Genomic DNA, 15,817 nt, shown 5'->3' with positions numbered 1-15,817 from the left:
GCGATGTCCATGTCTCGGCAGCTGTGAAGAAACCCTGCAGTGAGCATGGGCGGGGGGGAAGACATCTCTCTCAGATTCTGATTTCATTTCCTTTCAACAGACACCCAGAGAAAGACAGAGTGGGGTCACAGGAAAGTTCTGTTTTCAGTTTTGTGAGGAAAGTCCATGCCAGCTGCAGGGTCCATGGTAGGCAGGTTGCGGAGACCCACATGCTCGTTCCTGGGAACCCTCCCTGTGTCTCTAGTTTGAGCTGCCCCAGAGGGTCCAGCCCTGCTGAGCCCTTCACAGGACGGAGGCCAGCCTCACAGGCAGTGCCTGGAGAGGTTTTGGGGGGGCAGAGGCTCACACCCGCCCCCCCCAGGAGAAGTCACAGTGGAGGCTGTCTCTCTGTGCTGAGCTCTGCCAGCTTGTGGGAAGGCTGAGGCCAGTAAAGAGAAGTGTTCTTGAACTTTGTGCTCCGCTGGATGCTGGGACCTCATGACGTCACCCCAGAGCATCTGTGAAGGTATCTTTGTCTGTGGATGGTTGCAAATGGTTGCCTCTGTGGGTGAGCATAGCTGGGGCTTCTGATCTCACCACCATCATGCTGGCCTTCATCACTGTCATCTTCCTTTGTGTTTGCCTAATGACTGGTGACGGTGTGTGTCTTTCCCTGGGCTCATTGTCTGTTGGTAGAAACGTGTCTTCTTTGAAGAATATATGTTTGGTAGAAATGTCTACTCAAGTCCTTTGACTATTTAAAAAGAAACTGTGTGTGTGTGTGTGTGTGTGTGTTTGAGTTCCATAGGTGCTTTACATATTCGAGAGCAGATATCAGATACATAATTTGCCAATGTTTTCTCCAGTTTTGTATATATTTTTTCACTTTCTTGAAATTGTTTTCTTTGACTCTTGTTCATTACTATTTTAATAAAGTCAAACACATTTATTTTTTAATTTATTTTGCTTTTGGTGCCATTTCTAATCAACAGTTCTCATGCAATAGAAACATTTACATGAAACCTGTGTACTCTTATTGATCAAGGTCACCGTGTTCAAGTTAATTTTCTAAATAAAATTTAAAATTTAAAAAATTAAAAATAAATAAATAAATAAATGCTGGAGAAAAAAGAAAACACCCCCCAGAAACGTAAGGAAGTCAAAGCTCATGAAGATGACCTATTTTGTCCTGCGTTTCTCATTAGTTTATACTGATCGACTTGAGTTCACCTTGGTGCATGGTGTGTGCTACATGTCAAAAAATATTCTTTTTTCATTTCTTACATTTATTATTTACCACCACTTGTCAAAGATGGCAAGTCTAATAGACGCTGTGTCTGTTTTTTTTTAAGGTCAGATGTCCAGTGAGTTTCCATCTGGGAATGGAGTCAGACAAGCCTGCCCTCAACATCCCCCTGCCCACCCGCCGCTGCTGCACACCACTGTCTATCTAGGAGTCCTCAGTGGGGTCCAGCAGGGACCCAGCATCCTGAGTACTGTTAAGTCTTCACCCAAAACCTATGTGACCCTAATCCACTACCTGATGGAGCTGAATCCCATTCTGTGCAATGACCCCCAGGTCCCTCATGGTGACCTCCACACCAACCCAGGCTGTGGGAATAAGATGGGACCGGAAACTGCGGTGCGCACATAAAAATTTCAGTTGCATGTTGGATGACGCTGTGCAGGTGTTTCCTCTCCTGAGTCCAGTGTCTGCCTCAGGCAGGGAGTCACTCTTGCTTGGACAGAGTGAGCCCAGTCAGGCAGGTGGGGATCATGTTTGGAGGCAGCCACATTGCCAGCGTGTGACACATTTGTCACAAACACATCAACAACCACTGTGTCGGAAGTTCAATGTCTCGTTCAGCTTGGGAAGTCACCACCACCCTCCTTCATGACAGCTTGCTACAGTTACTGTAGACATCCTACCTGCCTCAGGTCATATGCGATAATCAGAGTTAGTTGGGCTACAGTGCCCTGAGAGGTTTTGGGGGGTCAGAGGCTCACACCCTCCCCCCACCCAGGAGAAGTCACAATGGAGGCTGTTTCTCTGTGCTGAGCTCTGTCAGCTTGAGAGAAGGCTGAGGCCGGTAAAGAGAAGTGTTCTTGAACTTTATGCTCCACTGGGTACTGGGACCTCACAAGTCACCCCAGAACATCTGTGAAAATATCTTTGTCTGTGGATGGTGGTTAAATGTTAAAATGAAATCTTTTAATTTTTCTTTCGCAAAAAAACTGCCATAGAGAACTGTAATAGCTTGTGGGTGACAAGGTTGTCTTCAAATAGACACAAGACCATGACTTTAGTATATTGGAATCCAGCAGTGTTAAGAACTTCTGTTCCTTGTAGACTAGAGCAAGGAAGTGTAGAGGATACCATATAGTGGGACTCCATGGGAGAAGGCATTCATGATGCCAAAACCAGGCAATGGGCTATTACTGAGATCATTGAAGAAATATGTACACATCTGTAAAATAAGAGCAGACACTAGAAAAACAAGAAAAAATTTTTAACCAACAAAGTACATTAACATGCAAATGTATGGTAATATTTCTAAGAGGTGCATTGCATTATAAATCATTGAAGAAATGTACAGTAGACCATAGGGTGGTGCCTATACACACACTGGATGGTTAAAATTAAGATGGCAGAAAACTCCAGGGGTTGGCATGGATGTGACCCCCATCAGGACCCTCAGACTCAGGGAAAGGTTTGGAAATACAGTGGTCACCATAGCAAACTGCACAACAGATTTTTCACCAAATAGCACCCTCAGGAACCATGATTAGTACCCCGTTCTGATGCTTAGAGTCAGACTGTCAGGGGCCAAGTCAGGATGAGAACCTGGGTCCTTCCCTCTCTGAGCAGGATTTCACCAGACAGAAAGACGAGAGCATGGAAACCAGATGAGACCTCACATATTACTGACCATACTCCTGAAATCCTGGAGTCCTCCTGAGCCCTCACCCTGGGGAATCCCACAGCTAGGCCCAGGGTAGGGCCATCCCCTTGCTCTGTGTCCACAGCTGTGGGAACCCAGAAAGGTGGCAACCCCTGACTCACCACATCCTGTGCGTCTCTGTCCTTCAGGCCCAGGGGCTTCTCCATCTGCAGAGCGGGAACACTCAGAGCAGACGCCATGCTGTTCCTCCTCTCCACTCTTCTCTGCCTCGGTCAGTTGTGGACATGGGGAGGGGGCACAAGAATGAGGGGAAAGGGAGGCTCACATCCCTTGTTCCTGAGAAAACTCAGGCTCAAGAAGTTTAAGTTTTTCATTTCCTGTTGAAAGAGAATCAACTTCGACTTTTTGATGCGAATATCTGACAGGGACTCTCTTCCAGGGCTGAGTCTGGGCCAGAGGACCCGCGTGCAGGCAGGTGAGTCCTCCCGAGGCTCCATGTCCCACCTGTTACTTCACCCCCTGGGGCTCAGGAGGGAGCACAGGGGTCCTGAGATGAGGTGATAGAACAGGAGGGTGTTGGGCTGAGCTGGGGAGTGAGGGAGGGAGGGTCTTTGTCATGCAGCCTCTGGTTTCCTTCCAGGGACCCTCCCCAAACCCACCATCTGGGCTGAGCCTGGCTCTGTGGTCCCCTGGGGGAGTAATGTGAACATCTGGTGTCAGGGGACCCTGGAAGCCCAGGAGTTTCAATTGTATGCAGAAGACATGAATATAACCTTGGACAGACAGAAACCAATGGATCCCGGGGACAAGGCCAGATTCTTCATGGAAAACATCTATTCAGAGAGATATTACTGCACCTATTTCAGCCCCACTGGGTGGTCAAAGCACAGTGACCCCCTGAAGATGGTGGTGACAGGTGAGGGGATACTCAGGATTTCCAGCCTCAGACTCTGCCCTCGGAAAGGGGGTCTGCTCTCATGGGATCTCCCCTCTCACAGACCAGCCCTGGGAGACAAGAGGGAGGGGTGAGCCCATCTAACATGCTGCCTCCTCTTCTCCTAGGAATCCACAGCAAACCCAGCCTCTCAGCCCTGCCCAGCCCTTTTGTGACCTCAGATGGGAACGTGACCTTCCAGTGTGGCTCCGTACAGGCATTTGACAGTTTTGTTCTGACTAAGGAAGGAGAACACAAACTGTCCTGGACCCTGGACTCACATCGTCATGGCAGTAAGATGTTTCGGGCGCTGTTTCCTGTGGACCTTATGAACCTCAGCCAAAACTGGACTTTCAGATGCTATAGATATTTCAACAAAACTCCCCATGAGTGGTCTCACCCCAGTGACCCCCTGGATCTTCTGGTCTCAAGTGAGGTGCCCCTGACCCCATCCTTCCTGAGCACTATCAGCTCAGGCTCCTGTCCCCAGGGCACGTCAGAAGTTGAATGAGCCTAACCTGTGGTGGCGCAGTGGAGAAAGTGTCGACCTGGAAATGCTGAGGTCGCTGGTTCGAAATCCTGGGCTTGCCTGGTCAAGGCACATATGGGAGTTGATGCTTCCAGCTCCTCCTTACCTTCTGTCTCTGTCTCTCTCCTTTCTCTCCCTCTCTGTCTGTCTGTCTCTCTCTCTCTCCCTTTCTCTCTCCTCTCTAAAATGAAAAAATAAAATTTAAAAAAAATTAAAAAAAAAGAAGTTGAATGAAAGTCAGTGGGCTCTGAGTAATGGTCTCACAGCAGAGACCTACCCCTCAGATGATCCACCCATCCCTTTTCTCCCCTTCCCTTCCCCTGGGTTTTGAAGGTGACAGGTGGGCAGGGGGAGTGCCTCCAGGTGGACAAAGGTCAGATGTAAGAGAAGACTCTGAGTGGTTTGGGGACTCCATGGTTACCCCCAGCCTCTCACCACACTTTTATCCTCATTCTCAGGATCCTATGGAGGTCTCAGGCCCCCACCCACAAGACCCATCTCCACAGCTGGTGAGTCACTGAGAACTCTGCTCAGAGGGAGCACAGACCACCCAGGGAAGTTCTGAGGGTCTATCAGGGGATTCAGTGTCCCCCAGACACTCAAGATGGGCTGTGTCCCCGGGAGCTGGGAGTTGGTCAGAGATACTAATATCCACAGAGACCCCAGGGCTCTGAGACTGGCAGGATAATTTAGGAAGTGCCCCTCAAGAGCAGTCTCACCTTAGTGACCCTTGGAGGTATGGGGTTCAGGTGAGAGGACCTTGACTCCATTTTGAGCTCCACCAGCTCTCGGTGTTGCACACTGAAAGATCTGGGATAAGATGAAGGTGAGGATACTCAGAGGGAGGGTCAGCCAGAGCAGATCTGCTCCTTAGAGCTCTTCCTAAACCTGCCTACTCACACCAACTCACCTGTCAGCTCACTGCCAGTCCCCCACACCTCTGTCCCCTAAAAATATAAACTGCAAGGACCCTGTCAGGTTGCAATCTCCTACAGAAAATACATTCTTGTCAAGAAGACAAAGGTGTCCTGGGTGGATGACCAGTGTCCTGGGGTGACACTTGCCTGCACTGACATGGTGACCCCTTTGCCCACATTTTCTAGGCTCGCACCCCCAAGACTGCATGGTTAGGAACCTCATCCACATGGCTGTGGCTGGACTGATCTTGGTGGCCCTTGGGGTGCTGCTATTTCAGGCTCGACACAGCCTGAAAAGGACCCACGTTGCAGCCAGGACGTGAGCACAGAGGGCACAATGCAGTGTTCAGGAGGTGGAGCCTTGGAGTCCATGTGATGACCCAGGAGGTGGTGGGAGAAAGTCTGGACCATGTTCTGGGGAAACTGTCTTCTGAGACTGTGCAGTGGAGTAAACAGGGTTTGGGTGCAGGAAGGTGACTGAAAGCACCCTGTATGGGACTCTTCCTCCATTAATTGTGTATCTTCTCTCTTTATCTTTTTTGACTGTCTGTAATGACCCCCTTTCTCTTCCCACTCCTGTGACATGAGGGTCCATTGCACATGGCTGGTTTGGGTCCTTACATCTAAAACCTTATGCTCTCTTCCATTCATGTGCAATAAAATGTTCTTTATTTCTAATCCCTACAGCACCAGATATTTGAGTCTTCATCTCTTTAGTTTACAAGATTTAACCTGGTCTCAAAAACTGAACAGATGGACAAAATCAGACATGAGCCTGGGAAGGAGGAATCCACACTGATGTCCCCTACTCTCTCTGGACCTCATGATCCTTCCCGACTTCATCAGGTGTCACGAGTGCCATTTCTCCAGAAATGTCATCACTTGGTGTTTGTAGGGACAGCCAGGTGGAGGGCTGACTCTAAAAATAATCATTTTTATTGAATATATAATTTATAAAATTTTCCAGAGTCTGAATATGGATAAAATGAAATATTATTCAAGCAGGAGGAAGAAGACTATCCTGCCATCTGGGACAAGATGAATGGATCTTCAGTCCATTTTGTTAAGGGAGACACATCACAGAGAGAAAGATAAATACCAAATGACCTCACATCCCTGTGGAAGTTATAAATGTGAAATATGTAGAAACAGTGAGTGGGATGGGGGTTAACCCCAGGGAGTGTGGGAAAAGGAGAGAGGTTGGTCAAAGAGTATCAACTCTCAGTTATGAGCTTAACAGCGTTCATTCCTTTCATGGCTGATTTGTAGTCCATTGTGTACACATGCCAGGTCTTTCTTGTCTGGTCATCTGTGGATATAAAGATTCAATGCAATTTTTTTCTAAATTTTTGACATAACAGCTTAGGCCATTGATTTTTTATGGCTCTTAATTTTCTATTTATTTATTTATTTATTTATTTTATTTATTTATTTGAGAGGCAGGGAGGCAGAGTGACAGACTCCCACATGGGTCCCAACTGGTATCCACCTGGCAAGCCTCATATGAGACAATGCTTTGCCCATCTCCAACATTACTCCACTGCTTCTCAACCTAGCTATTTTTAGCACCAGAGGCCCAGGCCACAGAGCCATCCTTAACACCTGGGTCCAAATCCCTCTAATCCATCAAGCTGTGGCTGCAGAAGGGGGAAAGAAAGAGAGAAAAGATGAGGGGGAGGAGTGGAGAAACCAATGGTCACTTCTGTGTGCCCTGACTGGGAATCAAACCTGGGATATCCACAGGCTGTGCTGATGCTCTATCTCTAAGCTAACTGGCCAGGGCCATGGCTTTTTATTTTCTAATACATTCATTCATGGTTTTTAATCCACTCATTTCATATATCTGACATGTAATATTTACAATATCATTTTATTTTTATATATACTTTTATTTTTCTATTACAGTTGACATTCAATATTATTCTGTATTAGTTTTAGATGTTTAGCAAAATGGTTACAAAATCATGTACTTCTCAGAGTGGTCCCCCTGTTGCTTTGAGCACCAACCTGGCCCCATGTATATATTATTAACACAGTGCTTGTGCTATACTCTACATCTCTGTGGCTATTCTATAACTATCAGTTTGTACTCAATCCCTTCACCTTTTTTACTCACCCCCCAACCCACATTATCATTTAATATAAAACATTCATGTCTGTTTTGGGTCCCACGTTAATTATTGAGAAGTCTGTTGCTTTATTTCCAAAGTGTAGGGATATTTGTTTTCTTTGAGTACAGCATCCGGTGATCCCCAGAGTGTCCTAGGAGATGCTAGGGGTCAATGTCAGGTCTCCAGGCAGCGAGGGTCATGCTGTCTGGGCTCTGTTTCCTGGAGTGTGGGGTCTGGGTCCTCCCTGGGCTAGTGGACGGCCAGAGCAGCGTACACACTGGGCTCATCTGGAGGCTCCTCTGACGGGAAGGAAGGGGATGTTGTCTCCTGTCTGAGGGGCCTGGGGTTCATCTGGACGTAGGTCACAACCTGGGGGGCATCAGGTGCATTAGTCTGGAGCAGGGGGAGAATGAGGGGGATGGAATGTGGTTGGAATTGGAGAAGTCTGGGCATTTAGAAAGCATGAGACTCACCTGACTGTCCATCTGCCTGTCCCCTTCTGCTTGTCTGTCCTTCCTGTCCACCAACCCTCCTGACAGGGCAGCAGAGGTGGCCATTCCCTGCCTGAGTCTTGATCTTGAGAGTGTCACCTGGGCATATGTCACTCCCTGGGGGTCTTCATTGTGCCTGTTCTGCTGCAGAGACAGTGAGACAGAGACAGTGTCCCCTAGTTCCACTGGTGAAACCCTCCAGTCAATCATCCACCTGTTGTCATAGTGATGATGTTAAACTTTAAATCAGATTAGGTCACTCTCCTGAATGAGTCTGCAGGGACTTCCTAGGCCTTAGGGCATCTGGATGCTTCTACAGTCCTGACTCTTATCCTAACATGCTGTCTCTTGGTCGTTTGTTTCCACCCACAGGGCCCATTCTGCTGAAGAAGCAGTTCCTAACTCAGAACCTTCACACCTGCTATTTTCTCCATCTCTCTCTTCCCCCGCACACCACACACCGTATCCCCTGCTCCTGCTTTTTTTTTTCTTTTGTATTTTTCTGAAGCTGGAAACGGGGAGAGACAGTCAGACAGACTCCCGCATGTGCCCAACCGGGATCCACCTGGTATGCCCACCAGGGGGCGATGCTCTGCCCCTCCGAGGCATCGCTCTGTTGCAACCAGAGCCACTCTAGCACCTGGGGCAGAGGCCAAGGAGCCATCCCCAGCGCCCGGGCCATCCTTGCTCCAATGAAGCCTCGGCTACGGGAGGGGAAGAGAGAGACAGAGAGGAAGGAGAGAGGGGGAGGGGTGGAGAGGCAGATGGGCGCCTCTCCTGTGTGCCCTGGCCGGGAATTGAACCCGGGACTTCTGCATGCCAGGCCGACACTCTACCACTGAGCCAACTGGCCAGGGCCCCTGCTCCTGCTTTATATTTCTCACTGCACTTTGCTCTCTAGGACACTGTCCCCTTGTTTGCACAGTGTCTCCCTCCCCCACAGGTGAGCTGGAGGAGTGTGGAGACCGTGTTGCTCAGGGCTGCACTGTGGCCCCTAAATGGAGCCGATAGTGAGCTCCCCTCACATCTGCTGGTGAATGAATGAAGGGGACCCTTGGAATCTGTGGGTGATTCACTGATTCATGCCTCTTCCTGAGACCTAAGGCTGCAAAGGGTCAGACTGAGGATCAGGACCCAGCAAAGGGGACCTTATAGGAGGGGCTATGATGTTACAAAGAAACTACAAGAAGTGAGTCACACAGGATGACCTGGGTGCCCAAAAGGAGAGGTCAGTGTGGGACGCTCCTGTGAACCAGGTGAGGTGAGGACAGGGAAGTGTCCATTGGATTAAACTGGGCAACAAGAAGGCCCTTGGTGGCCTGGACAGGAGCAGTGGTCTCACCTGAGGGTCCAGCTCCACACCCTCCTCAGGCTGTGGGTCCTTCATGGCAGCATCTGCTGGGGCAGAATGGGGGTGTCTCCTGACAGGGTCCCCAAGATCTCAGGGTTGAAGACTCCACCAGCTCTCAGATAGGCCAGTAACCCAGGGGTGAGGGAGTTGTCCTATCACTCAGTGTGAACTTCAGTCCCCTGATCCCCACACTCTTCCCACCTAACCCCCCCATCATGGACTGAAGTTCCCATGCTCCCCTCCCCCAGGCCGCTGCCTCCTCCTGTGTCAGAGGGGCTCTTTCTCACTTCTGAAGCTGGGCTGGAGCTGGGGGAGGAGACAGGAATGTTGGGGACAGAGTGGGGCCACAGGCAGGGGCATTATTGAGACAGGAATTACCTGAGAAGCAGACCTCTGTTTTGGGGCTCCTGGTTTGGTGCCCCTGTAAGTTAGACATGAGCCTCTCTCTGGGATGGTCAGGAGGGACCATCTCAGTCTAGGGATTATAGGATTCCCCCCACCGAATGTGATTTCACAGAAAAAAAGAAACCTTAACACACATGGTGTGTATGTTTCTTATTTCATGAGGTTGAAAATGAAGACAGATCATCTGACACTTGTACATCTGTGCTGACATTGAGGGTTTTATTCTAAATTTTCTGAATTGAGATTCTGAAGAATTTCTTTTCTAAGCTGACCTTCTCCAACTATTAGGTTTCCTTGTGCCTGGTGCCTTATGTGACCGCCTGTGTGACCCAGTCACCCTGTCCCCTACTCACCTGACTTCCTGCCTTTGCTCTGACACTGATGTCGGAAGAGGAAAAAGAGGAGCAGGGACAGCAGCAGGATGAGAGTCACCGAGACCCCAATCAGGACGACCAGGTACAATGGGAGACCTTGCACACAAGTCATGCCATGAATGAGCCAGTAGTGACATTTAATGAGCACCTACTGTGTGTGAGGCACTTGCTGGGTTCTGTCATCCAACTCCTCTCCCCCTCCCTATATCCCCACAGTCAGGCACAGGGATTGCTGACCCCCCATTGCACTGAGGTTCAGAGAGGTTCACCACCTGCCCCAGGTCACGCAGCCTCGATGGGGCAGGACTGGGCCTGGAACCCAGGACTGTGGGTTCCCTGTGCTGTCCTCATGCTGCCCCCAGGTGGACACCAGCTGCGTGCTCTGAGCTCCTCATCTGCAGGGGCCGTTCCATGTTCTATCAGGAGCTGAGATCGTTTGTTATGACCTGTCCCTAGCACAGCAGGGACACGGGAGGGACAAGGAATCTGGGATGAACTCTGCATCTGTCCTGGGATCTGTCTCCACCCTGCAGAGCCCTGATGTCCACTTTGAACGGTTGAAAGACAGTGTGAGAGCTGCCCTCCTGAGCTCTCTGACCCCTTATGTCACCTGACTTCACAGCAGCCTGTGAGCAGGATGGGACCAGGGGTGAACAGACAAGAACTCGGCACTCACAGAAGAGAAGGGATAATCTGGCCTCAAAACAGGAGCAGAATAGCCGGGAACTGACTCAGGTCTGACACCTGTCCCCTCTCTCCTCTGAGCTGAGTCTGAGCTGAGGGAAAGGGACTGTCCTATCTGTCCCTCCCCATACAGTGTCACCGTCACTGCTACAGAGGAGACATTCTCCATAACATCACATCCTGGGGGCTTCCCTTTGGGGCCCCCTCTCCCAGGAGCTCAGAGCCAGAACTGAAAGAAAGTATGAGCTCTGGGCCACAATTATCTCCTTTTACACTTGGGGACAGAGGCCACACAGGAGAAGGTGTGTCCATGTCAGCATCCCAACAGGTTCCTGACCGTCCACATGACGCAGCCCCTGGCCCCCATGGACACACCCACCACCTCCCATAGAGACCCTCAGTTACCCCTTTGCAAGCCTGACTCTGGGGACGAGTGACTTACCATCAGAGCCTCCTGGAGATCAGAATGGGGGTGAAATGTGGAGGCTGCCATTCTGCTACATGAGTCTTGTTGCTCTTCCATAAGACTGGGCCCCGACATCTCCCTCTGCCATGACCATCCTACCTGCCACCTGAGAGCCTCAGAGCCCTGGAGCCCTGTGGTCCCACCTTCTACCCATGGTCTATTCAGAGAGATATTGCTGTGCTGAGTCTCTGGGAGCAGGAGGTCATCTGAGAGACAGAGAATTACCCTGGAAGGGTCTGTGCTCCCCCTGAACCCCTAGCCACCAGTGACTAACAAGAGTGTAGATGGGCCCTTTAGAGGGTGGTGCCTTAGTGGGTTCTAAAAATGAGGACAGGAAAGGAGTTGAAGTGTGGAGCTGACCCTGGAATCCCGACTTTATTTAAACTCTTCTTCTGCATCTTTCCTTAGCCCCCCAAACCTTCCTACTATGCACCTGACAGCTTTCAGACACAGGTGAGTTTCTGTGAGTAGGCAGGTAGGAAGAGCTCTAAGAAGCAGATCTGCTCCGGCTGACCCCCCTCTGAGACTCCTCGCCCCTAGCTTAACCCAGACCTTCCAGTGTGCAATACCGTGAGCTGACTGAGCTCAAAATAAACAGAGTCAAGGTCCTCTCACCTGAACCCCATACCTCTAAGGGTCACTAAGGTGAGAGTAACTCTTTGGGGCACTTCCTAAATTATCTTACCAGTTGTAGAGCCCTGAGAGTCCTGTGGATCTCAGTATCTCTCCCTGACTCTCTGCCCCTGGGACTCAGCCCATCCTTGAGTGTCTGGGGTACACTGGATCCCCTGATAGACCTTCTGAACTGCCCTGGGCTGGTTTGTGTTCCCTCTGAGCAGAGTTCTCAGTGACTCACCAGCTGTAGAGATGGGCCCTGTGGGTGGGGGGCTGCAGCCTCCAGACAGTCCTGGGAATAAAGGTAAAATAATGGTGAAAGACTGGGGGTAACCCTGGAGTCCCTAGATCACTACAGTGTTTTACTACATTGACCCTGTGTCACCCTGAAGACACCTACCTCTCCACCTGCCACTGTCAAAACCCCAGGGAGGGGGAGGGGTGAGAAATGATAGATGGATCTGAGGAGTAGATCTCTGCTGTGAGGCCATGACTCTGGGCCCCCTGACTCTCATCTAACTTCCTTTTTTTTTTTCAGGGATAGAGAGAGTCAGAGAGAGGGATAGACAGGGACAGACAGACAGGAATGGAAAGAAATAAGAAGCATCTCATCTTCTTTAGCTATTAGAGAAATGCAAATCAAAATGGCAATGAGATACCACCTCACACCTGTTCGATTAGCTGTTATTAGCAAGTCAGGTAATAGCAAATGTTGGAGAGGCTGTGGAGAAAAAGGAACCCTCATACACTGTTGGTGGGAATGTAAAGTAGTACAACCATTATGGAAGAAAGTATGGTGGTTCCTCAAAAAACTGAAAATAGAACTACCTTATGACCCAGCAATCCCTCTACTGGGTATATATCCCCAAAACTCAGAAACATTGATACGTAAAGACACATGCAGCCCCATGTTTATTGCAGCATTGTTCACAGTGGCCAGGACATAGAAACAACCAAAAAGCCCATCAATAGATGACTGGATAAAGAAGATGTGGCACATATACACTATGGAATACTACTCAGCCATAAGAAATGATGACATCGGAACATTTACAGCAAAATGGTGGGATCTTGATAACATGATACGAAGCGAAATAAGTAAATCAGAAAAAACCAGGAACTGTATTATTCCATATGTAGTTGGGACATAATAGTGAAACTAAGAGACATTGATAAGAGTGTGGTGGTTACGGGGGGGAGGGGGGAATGGGAGAGGGATAGGGGGTGGGGAGGGGCACAAAGAAAACAAGATAGAAGGTGACAGAGGACAATCTGACTTTGGGTGGTGGGTATGCAACATAATTGAACGACAAGATAACCTGGACTTGTTATCTTTGAATATATGTATCCTGATTTATTGATGTCACCCCATTAAAAAAATAAAATTATATATATATATAAAAAAAAAAAGAAATAAGAAGCATCAATCATCAGTTTTTCGTTGCAACACCTTAGTTGTTCATCGATTGCTTTCTCATATGTGCCTTGACCACGGGCCTTCAGCAGACCAAGTAATCCCTTGCTCGAGCCAGCGACCTTGGGTCCAAGCTGGTGACCTATTTCCTCAAGCCAGATGAACCTGTGCTCAAGCTGGCAACCTCGGGGTCTCGAACCTGGATCCTGCACATCCCAGTCCAATGCTCTATCCACTGTGCAACCACCTGGTAAGGTTCACCTAACTTCTGATGTGCCTTGGGGACAGGAGTCTGAGCTGACAGTGCTCAGAAAGGATGGAGTTGAGGGCATCTTACCTGAGACCAGAAGATCCAGGGGGTCACTGGGGTGAGACCACTCATGGGGGGTTTTGTTAAAATATCCGTAGCATCTGAAAGTCCGGTTGTGGCTGAGGTTCATAAGGTCCACAGGAAACAGCGCCCGAAACATCTTACTGCCATGACGATGTGAGTCCAGGGTCCAGGACAGTTTGTGTTCTCCTTCCTTAGTCAGAACAAAACTATCAAATGCCTGTATGGAGCCACACTGGAGGGTCACGTTCCCACCTGAGGTCACGACAGGGCTGGGCAGGGCTGAGAGGCTGGGTTTGCTGTGGATTCCTAGGAGAGGAGGAGGCAGCATGTTAGATGGGGCTCACCTCTCCCTCATGTCTCCCAGGGCTGGGCTGTGAGAGGGGAGACCCCATGAGAGCAGACCCCCTTCCCGAGGACAGAACCTGAGGCTGGGACTCTTGAGTGTTTCCTTACCTGTCACCACCATTTTCAGGGGGTCACTGCGCTTTGACCACCCAGTGGGGCTGAAATAGGTGCAGTAATATCTCTCTGAATAGATGTTTTCCATGAAGAATCTGGCCTTGTCCCCGGGATCCATTGGTTTCTGTCTATCCAAGGACGTATTCATGTCTTCTGCATACAATTGAAACTCCTGGGCCTCCAGGGTCCCCTGACACCAGATGGTCACATTTCTCCCCCAGGGGACCACAGAGTCAGGCTCAGCCCAGATGGTGGGTTTGAGGAGGGTCCCTGGAGGGAAACCAGAGGCTCCATTACAAAGACCCTCCCTCCCTCACTCCCCAGCTCAGCCCAACACCCTCCTGTTCTACCACCTCATCCCAGGACCCCTGTGCTCCTGAGCCCCAGGGGGTGAAGTAAGAGGTGGGACACGGAGCCTCGGGAGGACTCACCTGTCTGCAAGCGGGTCCTCTGGCCCAGACTCAGCCCTGGAAGAGAGTCCCTGTCAGATATTCGCACCAAAAAGTCGAAGTTGATTCTCTTTCAACAGTAAATGAAAAACTTAAACTTCTTGAGCCTGAAGTTTCTCAGAAAAAAGGAATGTGAGCCGCCCTTTCCCCTCATTCTTCTGTTCCCTCCCCATGTCCACAACTGACCGAGGCTGAGAAAAGCGGAGAGGAGGGACAGCATGGTGTCTGCTCGGAGTGCTCCCGCTCTGCAGATGGAGAAGCCCCTGGGCCTAAAGGACAGAGTCGCACAGGATGTGGTGAGTCAGGAGCTGCCACCCTTCCGGGTTCCCACAGCTGTGGACACACACCAAGGGTACAACTCCTTTCTTGGTCTTTCTCTGGGTTTTTTCATGATGAGGGCTCAGAAGGAGTTCAGGTTCTCTGGAGACACTCAGCCCAGATATAGGTCTCCTCTGACTCCCATGTTATCTTTGAAATGTTCCGCAGGCCATTCTGGCTGGTCTGACCTCCTGATCAGGAAGGACAGGGCGCAGTGTCTCATTCTGATTGGACCCGCCATAGGCCTGCTTTTAATCAGACTCAATACTTATTTTCTTAACCTTACACAAACAAAATTTTCTTTTTGTATTTGACTCGTCCTCTGACAAATATTTCCTGATCACCTACTACTTGCCCCCCATTTGTGACAGACATCAGAAATGCACCTGTGATCCAGGAAACCCATTCCTGTATTTTGGAAATTGTTTTTAGCAGAATATGAACATTCTAGGTTTAATGTTTACATTACATTACTTACAAGGGAGAAAGAGAAAACATGCAATCATCTTTAGCCATGAGTAGACTCTGGTTTAAGGAATGGCTGAGGAGGTGTAATCCTTAGATACGAGAGTGAAAATATTCTTGTGAGGAAAGAATGTTCTAGAGAACCCTAAACACTAAGAGGCTCTTTGGACAGAAGCAGAGAGGGTGAAGAGGTGCCTTGTCATGGAGTGCTTTCTATCATGTAAGAATGCTGGATTGTGTTTATAAGGCAAAATGAATGAATAGGAATGAACTGCTATCGTCAGACTGAGTTATGAAAATTATGTGTGCCATGTGTTACAAATGAGCTAGAGAAATACAACCTATGTCAATAAAATACTATATCAACAGTAATTAAACTTCAATTCTTGTGTTTCCATCAATGGTACATGAATGACTTACATAGACTTATCACGCCATCCTACAAAGCAATAGTCAGAGACACATGTGGAGAAGAGAAATGAGAAGGAATCTCAGTAATATTTCTAGTCCTCTGCTGTTAGTGGGGGGCTTGGGAAAGAATTTGCTAGTTCTATACAGCTCTGGAAAACAGATATGAAGGGCAAGAAAATGGTCAATAACAGTTGGTGTGAGTGTGTGA

General features: G+C 49.1%; 1 pseudogene; it reads left to right on the top strand.

Annotated features, from left to right (window-relative positions):
* The first annotated feature begins 3,119 nt into the window (after positions 1 to 3,119).
* LOC136330131 (leukocyte immunoglobulin-like receptor subfamily A member 6) overlaps positions 3,120 to 15,817 on the top strand; it is a 49,390-nt pseudogene continuing 36,692 nt past the window's right edge.

Source organism: Saccopteryx bilineata, chromosome 3, assembly GCF_036850765.1.
Source record: "Saccopteryx bilineata isolate mSacBil1 chromosome 3, mSacBil1_pri_phased_curated, whole genome shotgun sequence".
Taxonomy (NCBI): domain Eukaryota; kingdom Metazoa; phylum Chordata; class Mammalia; order Chiroptera; family Emballonuridae; genus Saccopteryx; species Saccopteryx bilineata.
Note: the sequence above shows the minus strand (reverse complement) of the source record. Positions and strands in the feature narration are given on the sequence as shown.